The sequence below is a fragment of the Coffea eugenioides genome, chromosome 4, assembly GCF_003713205.1.
Source record: "Coffea eugenioides isolate CCC68of chromosome 4, Ceug_1.0, whole genome shotgun sequence".
NCBI lineage: Eukaryota > Viridiplantae > Streptophyta > Magnoliopsida > Gentianales > Rubiaceae > Coffea > Coffea eugenioides.
The window spans coordinates 23429184-23447974 of record NC_040038.1 but is presented as its reverse complement, the minus strand read 5'-3'; positions in this window follow the sequence as shown (position 1 = coordinate 23447974).

Below are 18791 nucleotides of genomic sequence, written 5' to 3'. Positions count from 1 at the left end.
GGATCAAGTCTTACAGATTAATGAAGAACTTTTAGTTCTTGGATATTGATTAATTATGTTTAATTAGTACCTCACTCAACTCTTACATTTAAACAACTCCTTTATATGATCAATTAATGTCTCTTTTCTTGTTGTACTATAAATCATTTTTCAGAGTTGCATAGAAAATCAGCTTTCTTTCTTCCCAATTGTACTTAACCGTGCACTTACTTTAATGCCTTCCTTCATTAATCTCAAGATTAGTGATAGATTTGATAGATCCCTTTTTACCTATTTTCCATAATCATAATATGGTTCTTCACTTTCACTTAAGAGAAATTGCAAACTCAATTGACTACCTTTGGTTTAATTTCAATTAAAGTGTGTATTTATTTTCTCTCCTTTTTTGGTCTCATCATGTCACGTAATACATGTTCAAAATTCTTTGACCAAATCACAATAATCAGGGGGCTAATTTCATTCCTTATAAAATCAGGGGCGACCAAGATGGCTAATTTCATAGATGGAATTTCTCTTCATAACAATTTTTAATTGTTTTGATTTTTTTTGGCCAAAAACTGAAACTCGGGGAGGGGCGGCACTCCCTTATTTATTCCATAAAATAAAAAATTACAATGACTTTAAGATATGCCTTACAATTTTCAAAAATCAAATAACTAAACATAACATATCTAACTGATGGGAACTCCCTAGCATCTAGAGCTAAACATGCTCCAACCTCTCTAGGCAACTACTGATATGACTCAAAAACCTTACTAGAATGACCACTCAGAACCGCCAACCTATTCACAACTATGTTTGCTTCACGAAATACATGCTCAATAGAGATTGATAATGCAACCAAAAATCCTCTAATCCTTCGCAACACATCACAAAACAACCATTCTCCAATTCCTCCAGACTTAATCAGCGATACCAACACAGCAAAATCTATCTCCACCTTGATCCCTTGAATATGTCTTTCAGCACACATTTGTAGTCCTTCCAGTAAAGCTAACTCTCTACCTGCAAGACATCAAACTCCCCAAACTCCTTATAAAATGCAAAAATAAGTCTACCATCCGAACCATGTAGCACCCCATCTCTACATGCCATACCATTCACCACACTAGCATCTGTGTTTAATTTATATTGCATTCTAGGAGGCTTTTTCCAAGAAACAGAAAAAATCTGCACCTCATGAGGCACAACTGAGATAAACTGTGCCCAATAGCAATCCAAATCTCCATAAAACTGCGCCTTAGAAAACTATCTAGCTTGCCCTAACTCGTGCAAAAACCGTTCCACCTCAAAAATCACCTGTTGAGCCAAAAATTTGATCCCTTCAAACCTAGATTTATTCCTTCCTTTCCAAAGAAACCAGCACACTACTAAAGGAATTATACATCTAATATGATTTACTAGAATACGACCAAGAGACAAATACATGCCATCCATAGCATCGATAAGCCCTCAAAAGGCAATGAAAGAATGCCAAACATATTAGCAAAGTAACTCCAAACCTCCATTGCAATCAGACCACTAACAAAAAGATATGTCAGCGTTTCCTCCTCTTCCAGACAACATGAACATCTAGACACCAAAGGTAAGCCCCTTCTACAAATTGTTGCGTAAAAGCTTCCATGTGAAAACAGAAATTTTTAGAGGGATAGCATTATTCCACACAACTTCATTTATCAAAGAACTACTTTTCCCTTGTCCAATCAACTCCCATGTTGAATGCAAAGAAAAGTTCCCCATTGTCGAAGGAACCCATATGATCTCATCCTTAACTTGAGGATCAAAAGCTATCAACAAAATATGAAAAACCACTTGATCTGGCAACCATTGCTTCAACCTGTCAACATATTATCCTTCCTGCCCATAAAACTCTGCTACCAAAAGATGGGGCGTTTCCATATCCATCGGGACCACCTGAATTAAAGGAACATCCCCACATCAAATATCAAACCACAAATTCACCATACTAGCCCGTAAACTCCATCGAATCTGAGCCTCTACTACCCCTGAGCATCTAGCAACCTTTCTCATGTACCCATAGGCTTGTATGTTTCAACTAATAATGGGTGTTGATCTCCAATATATTTCAAAAACATGAAATCCGACAATATAGAACACCATTGATGCAAAAGCCACCATAGCTTGCAAGAAAAGGTTTTAACCACATCACCCAATGATCTAACCCCCAAAACACCCTCATTAGTAGGAAAACAATCCCTCTTCCAGGCTGTCCAATGTATCCTTTTAGCCTCTTGTGTTTTATCCCAAAGGAAAGAATTAAAAATCCACCCTGTGACACCCCCACTTCTCCCTAAGGCGAACCAAAGGGTATCCGCGGGACGCCTGCCCAGCTCTCGCCAGGACTCACTACAATCCATCATTCAAAAGCTCGAAATACTTTAAGTAACTTCAATACATAATTAAAGTACTTCAAATATCTCACACTTACAATTATGTAGCTTTCAAGCTTAAATACAACCCAACGGAAAAGGGTACAATAGCCATCCGTTATAATATAACTTAAAGTCTTCAAAAGAAAACAATCTAGTACTACTCACGAGCACCCTTGGTCTCGAACCCTGTAAATGAAAACCACAACGTGGGATGAGCTACACAGCCCAGTGAGGTTCCAAGACACTCTAACAGTTCAAATAAATCAAGTAAGTTGGGCATATCATATGCATGGTTCAAGGTTACACAATGGCATGTTATCATGGGGTGATAATCATTGTACGGGTAATTTGAGACATTTATCATGGTATGAGACATTTATCATGAGACAGTCATCATGGTTCAAGACATTGGCATGTATAGTTCACGAGTGATTAGAGCTTATTACAGGTGAGAGTAATTAAGCATGTTACAGGTACGGAGCATTAACATGAAACAGGTATCATGATATGAGTACATTGGACAGGTAACAGGTATGGAGTATATCACAGGCATAGCTCAGGATTTCATGTTGGCATTTTAGCATGAAACAATTACCATGATACAAGGTAAACATATACTGTAGGATACGGTGTTCCAGTGGAACTCTGTCGGTCATCTGCACCTTATGACTTCCGGATCCCCTCGGTTTGACTGGCCATCACCTTATCCCTCCAGTGGTAATACTCGAGTATACCGAAACGGTGTCCCAAGGTTCCAACCTACCCGACCAAGCCCAGTCCTATCTTGAGTAGGTTAGTAACCATGAGCAGGGCCCAGTTCAGCTTAGAGCTTACAACATGCACAAGTAATCAAGTAATTCAGCAAAAGGTAAAATTCATCATTTGAGTAGGTCGAGTGAGGTAAAGTACACACTCGCCTAACAATGATGGACAGCTTCATATAACATGCGATTCATGATAATCAAGTGATCAAGTGGATACTTAGCACGTAAGCACGTAAGCAATACAAGTTGCTTTCATGGGAGCATGTAATTCACGGATATCACATATTCATGTAAATTGGAAATCGAGTAAACAGATAATCAAGTAATCAGGTAGTCATGTGATTTGATAAACGGTTCACGGTTGACGGATAACAGTTGAGTAGTGACGGTTAATTGACAGGCATTTGTCATATTAATAGGCCATCATTGGCCGTTATCCCATTTTTACCATGTGACAGTCGAGGAAATTCACTCCAACGACGTATGCAACCATAGCATACCAAGTCATGTTATTTGAGCATTTCCAAGCATGAGTTATTCATCTCAAAAGAGAACGAGTGCGATAAAGTACACACTCGACTCCATTTTTCAAAATCGAGTAGGCTAAGCAAGCAATCTAGCAAGTTAAGCATGTATCGAGTTCATATGGTCATTTAATATGGTTAATCATTTAACCAATTCATGTAGATATGCAATGCAAGTATACATTCCTTAAATAGGCATGAGTATGGTAAATATTTAACACATAATAATCATGAAATAAGCATGTCCTAGACTTATTCAATTACGTATCCCTATATGGAACACTCACCTAGTCAAAACAAGCGAGTAGTTCTCAAACAAGCGTTTTAGGTGTCCGCTCCGAGATCCTCTTGAAGATTCCCTCGAGTGCCTGAGCAAACAATAATCAACTACCACTCAAAATCACTACAAATCTCTAATTATCAAGGAAGATTGTATGCTAGAGCAATCTAAGGAAATTTTATGAAAATGAACCTCAATTACTCGTAAATCGAGATTCAAGAGGAGTTTCTTAAAGTACATGAGCAATCAAGTTTTCATTTTGGAAATCAAGTATAAAATGTTCGAGTAATATCGAAAGAATAAGGAGTATTTGGAAACTCCCTTCCCTTGGAAATTCGGAAAATTTTCAGGTTTGATACGATACTTTGAAAAATCGTATCTCACATTCTACATGTCAAAAATTGAAAAACTTGGTACCATTGGAAACCTCTTTGAAAGTACTAAAAGTTCTTAGAAGACACTTTTCCACGAATGTAAGTGGAAGACACTCAAATTTTGGCTCAAAGTTGGTAACTTGAACTACCAAGACAGATTTAAGTTGGTTTTTGGCCAACTTTGGAAATTCGGAAAAATTCACTTGTTTTGAACTAACCTTTGAAATTTAAATGGTGACCCAAAGTTACCAAAATTTCCTTGTTAAACAAGGGTTTTCAAACTTAAATCATGAACTTTGGAAGTTTGATTGAACATCAAAACGACCTCGGAATAGTACAAAATTTGGTATGTATATACGACCATATAAGGGTTATTCCTCTACCACTTTTCATAGAAAAATATGCACGGGAAGTCGGTTAATGAAACCACAAGAAATTCCAAGGCTAAGTTGCCTTTGAACTTCCGTTTTGCCGTTTTTCAAACGTTTGGCCAGGGCACATTTCAAACATGGCCCATTCCAGTAATAAATGTCTAAAATATGTCCAAGGTGCATTTGATAGGTGATTTATACGAAGAAGCTTCGGAAAACAAGTCCCAAATCATTGTTAGTTACAAATCTGTTCAACTTTGGCCACAACTCACTCAATTCAACTTGGAATTGGACGTGGTTGATGGCGTTGGAAAGATATCTCATAAAGCTGAATTTTCTTAGAAGAAACCATTTTCAAATTCCATCCACAAACAGCTCGTTTTTGAGCATCAAGAAGTAATTTCTGTCCTGTCTCCTGGAGAGCAACGAAACAGGGCAGTGATTTTCAAACGAATGGTGTGGCTCACTCGAGTGGAACTAGGTCGTGTATTTTATTCCAATGGAAAGCTGGGAATGTCTAGTTTCCAGTGCCACAAACGGCACTTGATTTCAACATCAGAGCAAAGTGTTATGGCCGATACAAAATGACTGCCTGGGCAATACGGGATTCATTTTCCAGTTTTGCTAACTTTGGAAATCAACTCATTTGACCAACCAAATCATGTTATTTTTCAATGAAACTTTCTACACAACTCATATAACATGTATACATCATAAAAAAGTCATTAGAACCTAAAAAATTTGCACTAAAGTGCACGAAATTCATAAGGGCAGAATTGGAATATTTTTGCTCTTCACCTCCTTTGAGTTTCCTTTCATCAATACAACTTATTTCCACTAATTTAAGTACTAAACCAACATTAATAACATCAAAACTCATGAAATCAGTCCTCAAGTCATTGTGGGAGTTCATAGAGCCCACACACCAAAATCCAACATAAATAAAGCTACCCATGTAAATATACAAGCTTATAAGTGCAATACTACTTCCATAAACTAAGATTCAAGGGGTTGATCATCATTACCCCCTTAGATGATCAAGATCAGAAATTTTTGTTCACTTTGAGCCCCAAGAAAACCGTGGAAATGAAGCTTTCTTCCTAGCTTAAGTGAATCTCCAAGTTGTTTGCAAGTTGTAGTTAAATTTTGGTGGAGTTTGGTGGTGTTTTGTTGAAGAAATGAAGATGGAATTTGAAGAGCTTTGAGTTGTTTCTTTTGTTTCCTTGGCCGGCTGTTCTTGGAGTAGAAAAGAAGGAGTTGCACGGCACTTTAGATGATGAATTGAAGGGTTTTGATCTAGTGTGATGCACCCATGTGAAACTAAAATGTGTGGCTCTCATTGATTCAAAGGTCAACTCTTTTTCCCGCGCGCACGCGCTCGTTTCGTGCTCGATTCCTCTCGCGTTTGTTTCACTAGTGCACTAAACCTCTAATGCACTTATATTCATATAAATATTATTCACTCTCAATTGTCCCAAAATAAGGGTCTAACGTTCCTCAATTTAAATCGCGCGTGTGAAAACGCGTATCTCCAAATTAAGCGCGATAACGCGAAACTTCCGAGAAATTCATAGTACTAATAACTATCACTTGAGTATTTAAACATTAAAATACCTAATTTAGGTCCATTGTACATGTCTCCAATATTCCAAACTTATTGTACTCTCAATCGGTCAAGATTTCCAAAGACATGTTCACTATTTTCACTAAACGAGCTTCCGGAAATTAATTTTTGAAGCAAGTCACTTTAAAAATATAATGAAACTATATTTCCATGTAATTAGGTCTCAAGAGCTTAGAAAATAATATTCGGGGTAAAAGGCCAAATAAATAATTAAATAAGTTAGAAATAGGAGATTAAATAAGTAAATTTGCGAGTCCTCACAACTCCCCTCCTTAAAAGAATTTCGTCCTCGAAATTCATACCTTCTGTAATCTCAGACAACTCTGAACCGTGTGGTGTGTTCATGTCATGCGTTCTTTCAGATGCCACTGATCGGTTTCTCCTTCCATTGACTTGTCGAGGGACTGTTCCATTTCCTTGTTGAGCAGTAGTTTCTCGTGGATATCTCCTTGGACAGTCATGAACTTTATGGTTGGTACTCCCACACCCCATACACCTTCGTCCCTTTAGCCAACAGTTTTCTTTAGTGTGATTCGTCCTTTCACAATATCTACAAGTCGGACGAGGTGTTGTGACCTGACTTGCTTGCGAGGTTTTCTTTGATCGTGTCTGTCCTACTGAAGTCCCTCGCGACATAGTTCCTTTTGGTTCCTTTATCATGAGTGGTGCAGGAAATAACAGTCCTACTCCATCCACTTCTTTTCTAACTTTGGGTGGTGGTCCATTTTTTCCTAGTGTACTGTCAGATGCATCTCTTTTTCTTGCTTGAAAAGCTCTTAGTTCAGATTTTGTGCTTTCTACCCTTTGCTCTTTTTCGAGAGCGTCACTAAATGTTTCAACCTGTGCTGCGGCAAGGGCATCTTGGATTTCCAAATCTAATGCTTGGATAAACCGTCTTATTCTCTTCCGTTCAGTAGCCACCAATTCTGGGGCATATGTAGATAACTTCGTAAAGCGTGTTTCATACTCAGCTACGCTCAAAGTTCCTTGACGAAGCTTTATAAAATCATCTTCTCTTCTTTCTTAGACAAGTGGAGGAAGAAATTTCTCATTAAATTCACGTACAAAGTTTATCCAAGTCCTTAGGGTTTGATCTCTTTCCCACTTGTTTCTTATAACATTCCACCATGCTCGGGCTGCTCCTTCAAGTTGAAATACAACAAAGGTGACTTGTCTCTCCTCTGTGTAATCCAAGGCATCGAATATATTTCTTATATTCTATAACCAATTCTCAGCCACCTTTGGATCAGGTCCTCCAGCAAACTTGGGCGGGGAGAATTTCTGAAACCGCTCTAAAGCTCGATCCTCCCCTATTTCTTGGTTTTCACGTTGGTTTTCTTGACCAACACTTTGACCTTGTTGAGCTACTAAGAGCTCTAGGATATCCGTCATGCGAGTTAAAACTTGTCCCATTTGGTCATTTTCTCTCCCAACACTTGGCTCAACGTTTTGATCAATATCGGACCCATTAGCTACTCTTTCATTTCGGGATTGTCTAGGTTGACGTCCCTTTTGTTGTCCTCTAGTTTCCATGTTCACAGCTAATCTATACACATATGTATAAATCTCACACTAAGCCATAGTCGAACTACACACATATGCCAGTAACAACCTTTGAAGGAAAAGAAATCACATATACAAATATCATTATCACTATGCAAGTAAACACAAACTAGAGTTCATTAAATCATAAAACAAGTTATGGCCAAGTAAAGTTCATGCCAAGTCAAAGTCAATAACAAAAATAAACAAGTGATTATCACAAGTACATTCATCTCCAAGGCGCAAACTCTTAAGTTCTACTCCCATTGTCTCACTATGAAAGATCACAAGTAGAGATTCACTAGATTAATTGAAACTAGACGATTCTCGTTCCCTAAGATGCTCGATTTCAATCCCAACACAAGGATCTTTTGGGTTACGATTTTTTCCATCTTCCACTCTTAATTATTGTACCATCTTAACCAAACAATTACCGGTTTCCTGTAACCATTCTCATGAAATATCAATTCATTCCTATTCCCCACAAATGGAGATATAAAGTCCTTATGGTTGATTTCCACCCTCAAGTACTCGGGTACAAGAATCCGAAATAAGGTAATTCACAACTCGAGCCGGCCGGTCCAAAGAGTAAATCACCACATTCGAGATTCCTACCCAACATACATATCAAATTCCCTCCAAATATCAAGATAAAGATTTTACAACCTATAACATTCATGATTCACAGCTTACATTTCTAGAAGGGCACTTAAGCCTTTACTCAATCACATAGTAAGGACCATAACACCACTTGGCCCCATCTTACTCCTTTGTAGAGACCACGTGAAGTGGCTCTAAATTTCATCGCTACAAGCAATAATTTAACTTTCAAACCAGTCCCACAGTCCGACATCCTAAACATTTAAGCCTAGGATACACTACAAAGATCTGAAGCCTAAGCTCTGATACCAACTGTGACGCCCCACTTCTCCCTAAGGGGAACCAAAGGGTATCCGCGGGTCGCCTGCCCAGCTCTCGCCAGGACTCACTACAATCCATCATTCAAAAGCTCGAAATACTTTAAGTAACTTCAATACATAATTAAAGTACTTCAAATATCTCACACTTACAATTATGTAGCTTTCAAGCTTAAATACAACCCAACGAAAAAGGGTACACTAGCCATCCGTTATAATATAATTTAAAGTCTTCAAAAGAAAACAATCTAGTACTACTCACGAGCACCCTTGGTCTCGAACCCTGTAAATGAAAATCACAATGTGGGATGAGCTACACAGCCCAGTGAGGTTCCAAGACACTCTAACAGTCCAAATAAATCAAGTAAGTTGGGCATATCATATGCATGGTTCAAGGTTACATAATGGCATGTTATCATGAGGTTATAATCATTGTACGGGTAATTTGAGACATTTATCATGGTATGAGACATTTATCATGAGACAGTCATCATGGTTCAAGACATTGGCATGTATAGTTCACGAGTGATTGGAGCTTATTACAGGTGCGAGTAATTAAGCATGTTACAGGTATGGAGCATTAACATGAAACAGGTATCATGATATGAGTACATTGGACAGGTAACAGGTATGAAGCATATCACAGGCATAGCTCAGGATTTCATGTTGGCATTTTAGCATGAAACAATTATCATGATACAAGGTAAACATATACTGTAGGATACGGTGTTCCAGTGAAACTCTGTCGGTCATCTGCACCTTATGACTTCCGGATCCCCTCGGTTTGACTGGTCATCACCTTATCCCTCCAGTGGTAATACTCAAGTAAACCGAAACGGTGTCCCAAGGTTCCAACCTACCCGACCGAGCCCAGTCCTATCTCGAGTAGGTTAGTAACCATGAGCAGGGTGTGACGCCCCGTATGACGGAGGGTTTTTATTTGATACATAGCGTTGTTGTTCGAGCGGAGTAGCAAAGGTTTTCCACTCGGAAAGGAAAAAGAAAATTTTCGGAAAAAAATGCAGGGGTCAAATCCGGCCGAGAATCCGGCCAGTTTCTGGCCGGATAGCTGGCCGGATTGCCTTGCAGTTTTGAAAAAATTTTGATCAGCCTCGGCCTTGAATCCGGCCAAGAATCCGGCCGGAAATCCGGCCAGCTTCCGGCCGGATTCTGACGTGGCACAGCCGGTCAGCAGCTTTGACCGGCTGTTTCTTTCCTTCTTATCTCTTTGGTTGGCCAAAATATCTTCATTTTCTCTTCTTGTTCAGCCGTGAGCTTTGAGAGCTAAGAGAGAAAAAAAAAACTCTTCAATCTTCATCTTTAATTTTTGCTTCAATCTTGAAATTCCACCGATAGATTTTGAAACCACTCCGTACAAGTAAGCTTCTTGGAAGGTTAAAGCTTTTGGGTGGAGTAATTTTTAAAGGGGAAGCTTGGAATTGCTAGTCTTCTTGAGTTGTGAGGTAAGATGATTAAGAAAGTTCTCTCTTGCATTGCTAATGGTTATATTGTGAATTGTAAGGGTTGGATATGTTATTTGGTGAGTTATATCTTAATTTGGGTTGATTATGGTGAAGTTTTCTATTTAATTATGATTTTTCTGTTTGCATATGATTTTGTCTATGTGGCCAAGTATGATGAATGGTAATGGTTGATAATGACTCTATGAGGAGTATTGGATAGGCAAATGCAATCAATTTTGGATTTGGTTGGAAATTTGAAAAGTTAGGGTTCTTAAAATCCCAATTCTGTCCGGTTTTAGATCACTGGGTTAGAGGCCGAATTAGACTTTTCTCAAAACATGAAAGTTGTAGGTATTGATGAGTTTGAAGTTCCTGCAAAATTTCAGGTCATTTGGATTAGTGTAGAGTGAGATATGACGAAATTACTGTAGCTGTTCTGCTTTGGTCAGAATGCGAAAACTGCGATAGTAATTGGCCATTTTGACTGGAATTGGTTTGGATTTTGGAGTTGGTGTCTTCTGATGAAATGTAGCTGGATGTCTTAGCTAACTTATGCCTTTGGAATTTCGGCATTTGGACCTGTGTAGGCTGAGATTGACGTATTACAGTTTTGTGTGTTTTGCAAATCTGTTTTGGTAATTCTGGTTTGGTATTTGGCACTTTTGACCTAGTTGTGCTAGGATCTGGATTGAGTGACCTTCTACATTGTTGTAGCTCTGTTTCATAGCTTCGAAACGGTGGGTCTTACACCCCCAACCGATAATTGTAGTGAGAGTTGTGCCATTACCGCATTATGACGTCAAAACCGGTTTTCTTATCAAGGCCAGCATTAAAGCCTTTCTTAATTTCTGGTTTGCTTTCATGCTTGTATATGTTTATAAAACCCTATTGGGGTTGTGAATTGGTGTTGTTTATGACTCGGTATGGTTTCTTGTTTTATGATATTGTGAGCTATGGAACGGCTCTTGACATGAAATGCTTATATGTGTGTTGTTGGGTTGTGATTGAAGAAAAATAATGAAGCCTTATGGCTGGAAAATTTGGTAAACACAAAGGGCATGCTGCCCGCATTTTTACTCGAGATTTAGAAAACTATATTCTCGACTTGAGTAAAGGTTAAGTATTGAACCCTTGAATTTCCATGCATGAAACCCTATTGGGCGATAATTGGTTTGACTTTATGACTCGTTATCGAGTCTTATGGTATTTGTTTACATGTTCTAGGGCGTGACGATAGCTCACGACATTCTCCTGACGGAAGTGCATGAAATAGCACTTAATTGAATGGTGAGTGTACTACTCACTTATGTGCTATTATATGGCTTTGATATTGAACTTGAGATGTTGTATGTTAATGGATTGATGTGAGAGTGTACTTTATCACTCTCACTTATTGTTTCACATGTTAGTGAAAAGTTATTGGAAAGTTAAATGAACTGTTATATGAAATGACATACATGACTTGGTATCGATTGGACAAGTATCCAACGACTACAAATGTTATCATTGAGCTCAACCCCATTGGTAGTTGATTGAATCGAGCCGACAAGGGTTTGGTCGTGACAATTAATGAGCCTTGGGTAAAGTTATAAGGAATCTTGTAGTATGAGAGACTCTTGATTCCGGTATACTCGAGTAATACCACAGTGCAAGTGTTTGGAGTGCGGGCCCGGTAGGGGGATGTTTGGTGGAAGGAATGGGAGAGAAGAGGAGTCTACAGTTGGTTACTTTTCAAACATTGACGGAGAGTCAATGAGACCGATCAAGAATTCAAACGAGGAAAAGGGCTCTTGAGAGCCACCCGTATCCTTTTATCCTCATTATTAATGTGTGGCTTTATTTATTTTGGTAAATTGGACTGTTAAGCTTGAGGTATCCATGAACTTGGTTGCTTGAGTTGTATTCTCACTGGGCAATTAGCTCACCCCGTTCCTTTTGTTTTCCTTATAGGAATATGACTCTTTTGGAATGAATTTTGATAAATGGTTGCCGAATGAACTAGATGAATGACTCTTTTGTATTGTATATAAAATGGGACCCTAAATGTATCATTAGGGCCGTTTTCACTTTTGTTTTGGCAAACCATATATGTAGCGACTTTTGTATCACTTTTAAATGTCATTTTGGTTTGTAAAGGCTAAATGTTATGTGGTTTATGTAATCCGATGTTTGGTTGGGTTCGGACGAGTCGGTTACTATTCATGGCCGACTCCGAATTTTGTTTCTTTTATTTTGGGTTATTTTGCCCTTTTGCCTTATTTGCGCGCGTTATAAGTTCCGGAACGTGAAAGATCGCTCTATACTGCACCGTTAGTCCTGGCGAGAGCTGGGCAGGCAGTCCGCTAACCTCTTTGGTTCGCCTTAGGGGAAAGTGGGGCTGTATGACGGAGGGTTTTTATTTGATACATAGCGTTGTTGTTCGAGCGGAGTAGCAAAGGTTTTCAACTCGGAAAGGAAAAAGAAAATTTTCGGAAAAAAATGCAGGGGTCAAATCCGGCCGAGAATCCGGCCAGTTTCTGGCCGGATAGCTGGCCGGATTGCCTTGCAGTTTTGAAAAAATTTTGATCAGCCTCGGCCTTGAATCCGGCCAAGAATCCGGCCGGAAATCCGGCCAGATTCCGGCCGGATTGTGACGTGTCACAGCCGGTCAGAAGGTTTGACCGGCTGTTTCCTTCATAAATATCTGGTTTTTGTTGTCTTTTCTTCCATTTTTTGTTCCTGCTCAACCGAGGCCTTGAGAGAAAGAAAAAACTCTTCAATTTTCTAGCTTTGATTTCTTACTCAATCTTGAGTTTTAACCAATGGTTTTGGACAATATTTCACACAAGGGTTTGCTATGGTGGATTAAAGCTTTTGATGGATTGGTTTTGAAGGGGAAGCTTTGGTTTGATTACTCTCTTGAATTTGAGGTAAGTTGGATATACAAGTTCCTTTTGTTCTAGTATTGGTGAATTAATGATTTGTGGTGGCCATGTGTGTTATATTATGGAGTATTTTATGGGTTTAAGGAAATATTGATGAATTTCTGATTTATTGGGTATTTTTCTGAGTTTAAATGATTATGCTTAGTTGGCTTGAAATGATGGCTTGAAATGGTGTTAAATGAAGTGATTGTGCGTTAATTGTGATTGGTTGTGGGAAATTTACGCTTATGGTATAAATTTCTGGTTTTAGGGTTTCAATTGGGGAATTTTTCCAAGGTTGGCTTATGAGCTTCTAATTGGCTCAATTGAGGGGAATTGAGGCCCTAATTGGATATGTTTTATCGTTTTCGAATTGTATGAGCAAATGTGGTTAATTGCATGTGATTGGGTTTGTTTGTAGGTTGGAAAAATAAAGGAATTAAGGGGAAATGCTGTCCGATTTTGAATAGCGTTGGTGACTTTGAGTTTAAGTTAAAAGGCTTGGACTTGAATGATGAAATTGTTTATATTGGACAAGGATTGTGAGCCATGGAGGTGAGTGACCTTAAACTCTTTCCAACGGTACTTTAAAATGTTTCTTGCATCGTTTCTTTGATTGCATATCCTGTGTGCCGGCATATAAGTTCTTGACATGTTTTGGCTCAAATGAGTACTTGGAATTCGTGTGCTGGACCCCGACGTCTCCTCCACCGTTTAATGTTCCTGTAGAGCACCAATGGGCTCATTCTCACTGTTTAATGTTAAATGTTCAATGATAAATGATTGTGTGGAGCGTTGGCCGTCTAAGTACCATGATTTCACTGGCTCACGAGAGAAATGAAAGTGCATTGATTATTGAAGCATGGCATTATTGAAATGAATGATTGTGAACCTGATTTGATAACTGATTTTATTGGTTACTCGCTGAGCTTCTAGCTCACCCCAAAATGTTTTATTCCCCTCCACAGGGCTCAAGGCGAAGGAAGGGCTTGTAGTGTTTATTCATGGATTATCTCAATTGATGGATTGAATTTGTATTTCCTTTTGTGTAATCATTCATAATGGGATTGTATTGAACGTTTAGAATTGATTGGATGTGTAATAGTCAAGATTTGGACTTCCTCCTGTATAATAATTGTGATCAAGGATCAGAGTGGCGCAGTGGAAGCGTGGACGCTTCGCTTTTGATATGTAAATATTAGAATATTTGATATATATTTGAGATTTTATCCTGTATTTGTTTGAGGACTGTAGTGATCGACTGAGTCCCGGCGAGAGCTGGGCAGACGGCCCGTTGACCCCTCTGGTTCGCCTTTGGGGAAAATGGGGTCGTTACACAGGGCCCAGTTCAGCTTAGAGCTTACAACATGCACAAGTAATCAAGTAATTCGGCAAAAGGTAAAATTCATCATTTGAGTAGGTCGAGTGAGGTAAAGCACACACTCGCCTAACAATGATGGACAGCTTCATATAACGTGCGATTCATGATAATCAAGTGATCAAGTGGATACTTAGCACGTAAGCACGTAAGCAATACGAGTTGATTTCATGGGAGCATGTAATTCACGGATATCACATATTCATGTAAATTGGAAATCGAGTAAACAGATAATCAAGTAATCAGGTAGTCATGTGATTTGATAAACGGTTCATGGTTGACGGGTAACGGTTGAGTAGTGACGGTTAATTGACAGGCATTTGTTATATTAATAGGCCATCATTGGCCGTTATCCCATTTTTACCATGTGAGAGTCGAGGAGATTCACTCCAACGACGTATGCAACCATAGCATACCAAGTCATGTTATTTGAGCATTTCCAAGCATGAGTTATTCATCTCAAAAGAGAACGAGTGCGATAAAGTACACACTCGACTCCATTTTTCAAAATCGAGTAGGCTAAGCAAGCAATCTAGCAAGTTAAGCATGTATCGAGTTCATATGGTCATTTAATATGGTTAATCATTTAACCAATTCATGTAGATATGCAATGCAAGTATACATTCCTTAAATAGGCATGAGTATGGTAAATATTTAACACATAATAATCATGAAATAAGCATGTCCTAGACTTATTCAATTACGTATCCCTATATGGAACACTCACCTAGTCAAAACAAGCGAGTAGTTCTCAAACAAGCGTTTTAGGTGTCCGCTCCGAGATCCTCTTGAAGATTCCCTCGAGTGCCTGAGCAAACAATAATCAACTACCACTCAAAATCACTACAAATCTCTAATTATCAAGGAAGATTGTATGCTAGAGCAATCTAAGGAAATTTTATGAAAATGAACCTCAATTACTCGTAAATCGAGATTCAAGAGGAGTTTCTTAAAGTACATGAGCAATCAAGTTTTCATTTTGGAAATCAAGTATAAAATGTTCGAGTAATATCGAAAGAATAAGGAGTATTTGGAAACTCCCTTCCCTTGGAAATTCGGAAAATTTTCAGGTTTGATACGATACTTTGAAAAATCGTATCTCACATTCTACATGTCAAAAATTGAAAAACTTGGTACCATTGGAAACCTCTTTGAAAGTACTAAAAGTTCTTAGAAGACACTTTTCCACGAATGTAAGTGGAAGACACTCAAATTTTGGCTCAAAGTTGGTAACTTGAACTACCAAGACAGATTTAAGTTGGTTTTTGGCCAACTTTGGAAATTCGGAAAAATTCACTTGTTTTGAACTAACCTTTGAAATTTGGAAATCAATTAGTGTTGCAATCCAAGAGTATAAAAAAAACAAGCGGAATGAGAAACGGAGTTTCGAGCACCAAAATATGGTGACCCAAAGTTACCAAAATTTCCTTGTTAAACAAGGGTTTTCAAACTTAAATCATGAACTTTGGAAGTTTGATTGAACATCAAAACGACCTCGGAATAGTACAAAATTTGGTATGTATATACGACCATATAAGGGTTATTCCTCTACCACTTTTCATAGAAAAATATGCACGGGAAGTCGGTTAATGAAACCACAAGAAATTCCAAGGCTAAGTTGCCTTTGAACTTCCGTTTTGCCGTTTTTCAAACGTTTGGCCAGGGCACATTTCAAACATGGCCCATTCCAGTAATAAATGTCTAAAATATGTCCAAGGTGCATTTGATAGGTGATTTATACGAAGAAGCTTCGGAAAACAAGTCCCAAATCATTGTTAGTTACAAATCTGTTCAACTTTGGCCACAACTCACTCAATTCAACTTGGAATTGGACGTGGTTGATGGCGTTGGAAAGATATCTCATAAAGCTGAATTTTCTTAGAAGAAACCATTTTCAAATTCCATCCACAAACAGCTCGTTTTTGAGCATCAAGAAGTAATTTCTGTCCTGTCTCCTGGAGAGCAACGAAACAGGGCAGTGATTTTCAAACGAATGGTGTGGCTCACTCGAGTGGAACTAGGTCGTGTATTTTATTCCAATGGAAAGCTGGGAATGTCTAGTTTCCAGTGCCACAAACGGCACTTGATTTCAACATCAGAGCAAAGTGTTATGGCCGATACAAAATGACTGCCTGGGCAATACGGGATTCATTTTCCAGTTTTGCTAACTTTGGAAATCAACTCATTTGACCAACCAAATCATGTTATTTTTCAATGAAACTTTCTACACAACTCATATAACATGTATACATCATAAAAAAGTCATTAGAACCTAAAAAATTTGCACTAAAGTGCACGAAATTCATAAGGGCAGAATTGGAATATTTTTGCTCTTCACCTCCTTTGAGTTTCCTTTCATCAATACAACTTATTTCCACTAATTTAAGTACTAAACCAACATTAATAACATCAAAACTCATGAAATCAGTCCTCAAGTCATTGTGGGAGTTCATAGAGCCCACACACCAAAATCCAACATAAATAAAGCTACCCATGTAAATATACAAGCTTATAAGTGCAATACTACTTCCATAAACTAAGATTCAAGGGGTTGATCATCATTACCCCCTTAGATGATCAAGATCAGAAATTTTTGTTCACTTTGAGCCCCAAGAAAACCGTGGAAATGAAGCTTTCTTCCTAGCTTAAGTGAATCTCCAAGTTGTTTGCAAGTTGTAGTTAAATTTTGGTGGAGTTTGGTGGTGTTTTGTTGAAGAAATGAAGATGGAATTTGAAGAGCTTTGAGTTGTTTCTTTTGTTTCCTTGGCCGGCTGTTCTTGGAGTAGAAAAGAAGGAGTTGCACGGCACTTTAGATGATGAATTGAAGGGTTTTGATCTAGTGTGATGCACCCATGTGAAACTAAAATGTGTGGCTCTCATTGATTCAAAGGTCAACTCTTTTTCCCGCGCGCACGCGCTCGTTTCGTGCTCGATTCCTCTCGCGTTTGTTTCACTAGTGCACTAAACCTCTAATGCACTTATATTCATATAAATATTATTCACTCTCAATTGTCCCAAAATAAGGGTCTAACGTTCCTCAATTTAAATCGCGCGTGTGAAAACGCGTATCTCCAATTTAAGCGCGATAACGCGAAACCTCCGAGAAATTCTTATAACGATAGTACTAATAACTATCACTTGAGTATTTAACCATTAAAATACCTAATTTAGGTCCATTGTACATGTCTCCAATATTCCAAACTTATTGTACTCTCAATCGGTCAAGATTTCCAAAGACGTGTTCACTATTTTCACTAAACGAGCTTCCGGAAATTAATTTTTGAAACAAGTCACTTTAAAAATATAATGAAACTATATTTCCATGTAATTAGGTCTCAAGAGCTTAGAAAATAATATTCGAGGTAAAAGGCCAAATAAATAATTAAATAAGTTAGAAATATGAGATTAAATAAGTAAATTTTGCGAGTCATCATACACCCCAAAGCAATAAGAATAGCCTTAGGAGGCTTTAGAACTTGTAAAAGATACATTGGCATTGAATTCAAAACATGTCTTATAAGAATTAGTTTACCTCCCATGGACAATAACTTCGTACTCTAATGAAAGACTCTCGCGTGCACCTTTGCAAGAATTTCATCAAAAAGGATTGAGGAAGGCCGTTCTCCGGTAATCAGTCCATCAAGATAAACAAAAGGAAAAAATTGACATTGAAAATGAAGTATAGTCAACACCAATCCAACTTGTTCTGTTATGACCCGATTCCAGAATGAAGAAAAGAATTGATTTGGGGTTTAGGGAAGAGAGAAAAGTCAGAAATTAGGGAGAATGAGAAAGGCTTATTGATTTCATCTTCCAGACTGAATCCGTAGTACACGGGAGTAGCTTATTTATCAAGCTTCTAGTCCCTTCCTCTAACAGAATAACTACTTGCTACTCTAGTCGGTTGAGCTGTAACTTCTCCAACTATCTCTAGCACGTGGCTATAATATGAGACTACCGCCAAAACATAGCACTAATGGATTTATTATACAAGGCATAACATTGCCCCCCCTTAAGAATCCTAGTCCCTAGGATTAAAATCTGGGAATTGTCCCTTGAGCACCGTCCAATCTTCCCACGTTGCTTCTGCAGGAGACATGTTCACCCAATGCACCAGTACTTGAGTGACTGCAGAATTTCCCCTCTTTATCATTCTTCTATCCAAGATGGCTTGAGGGGCCACCTTCGCAGTGCCATCATCCGTAACTTGAGGCAAACTACCACTCACGGATACACCCTTAGCAGTCCTTTTCAACAT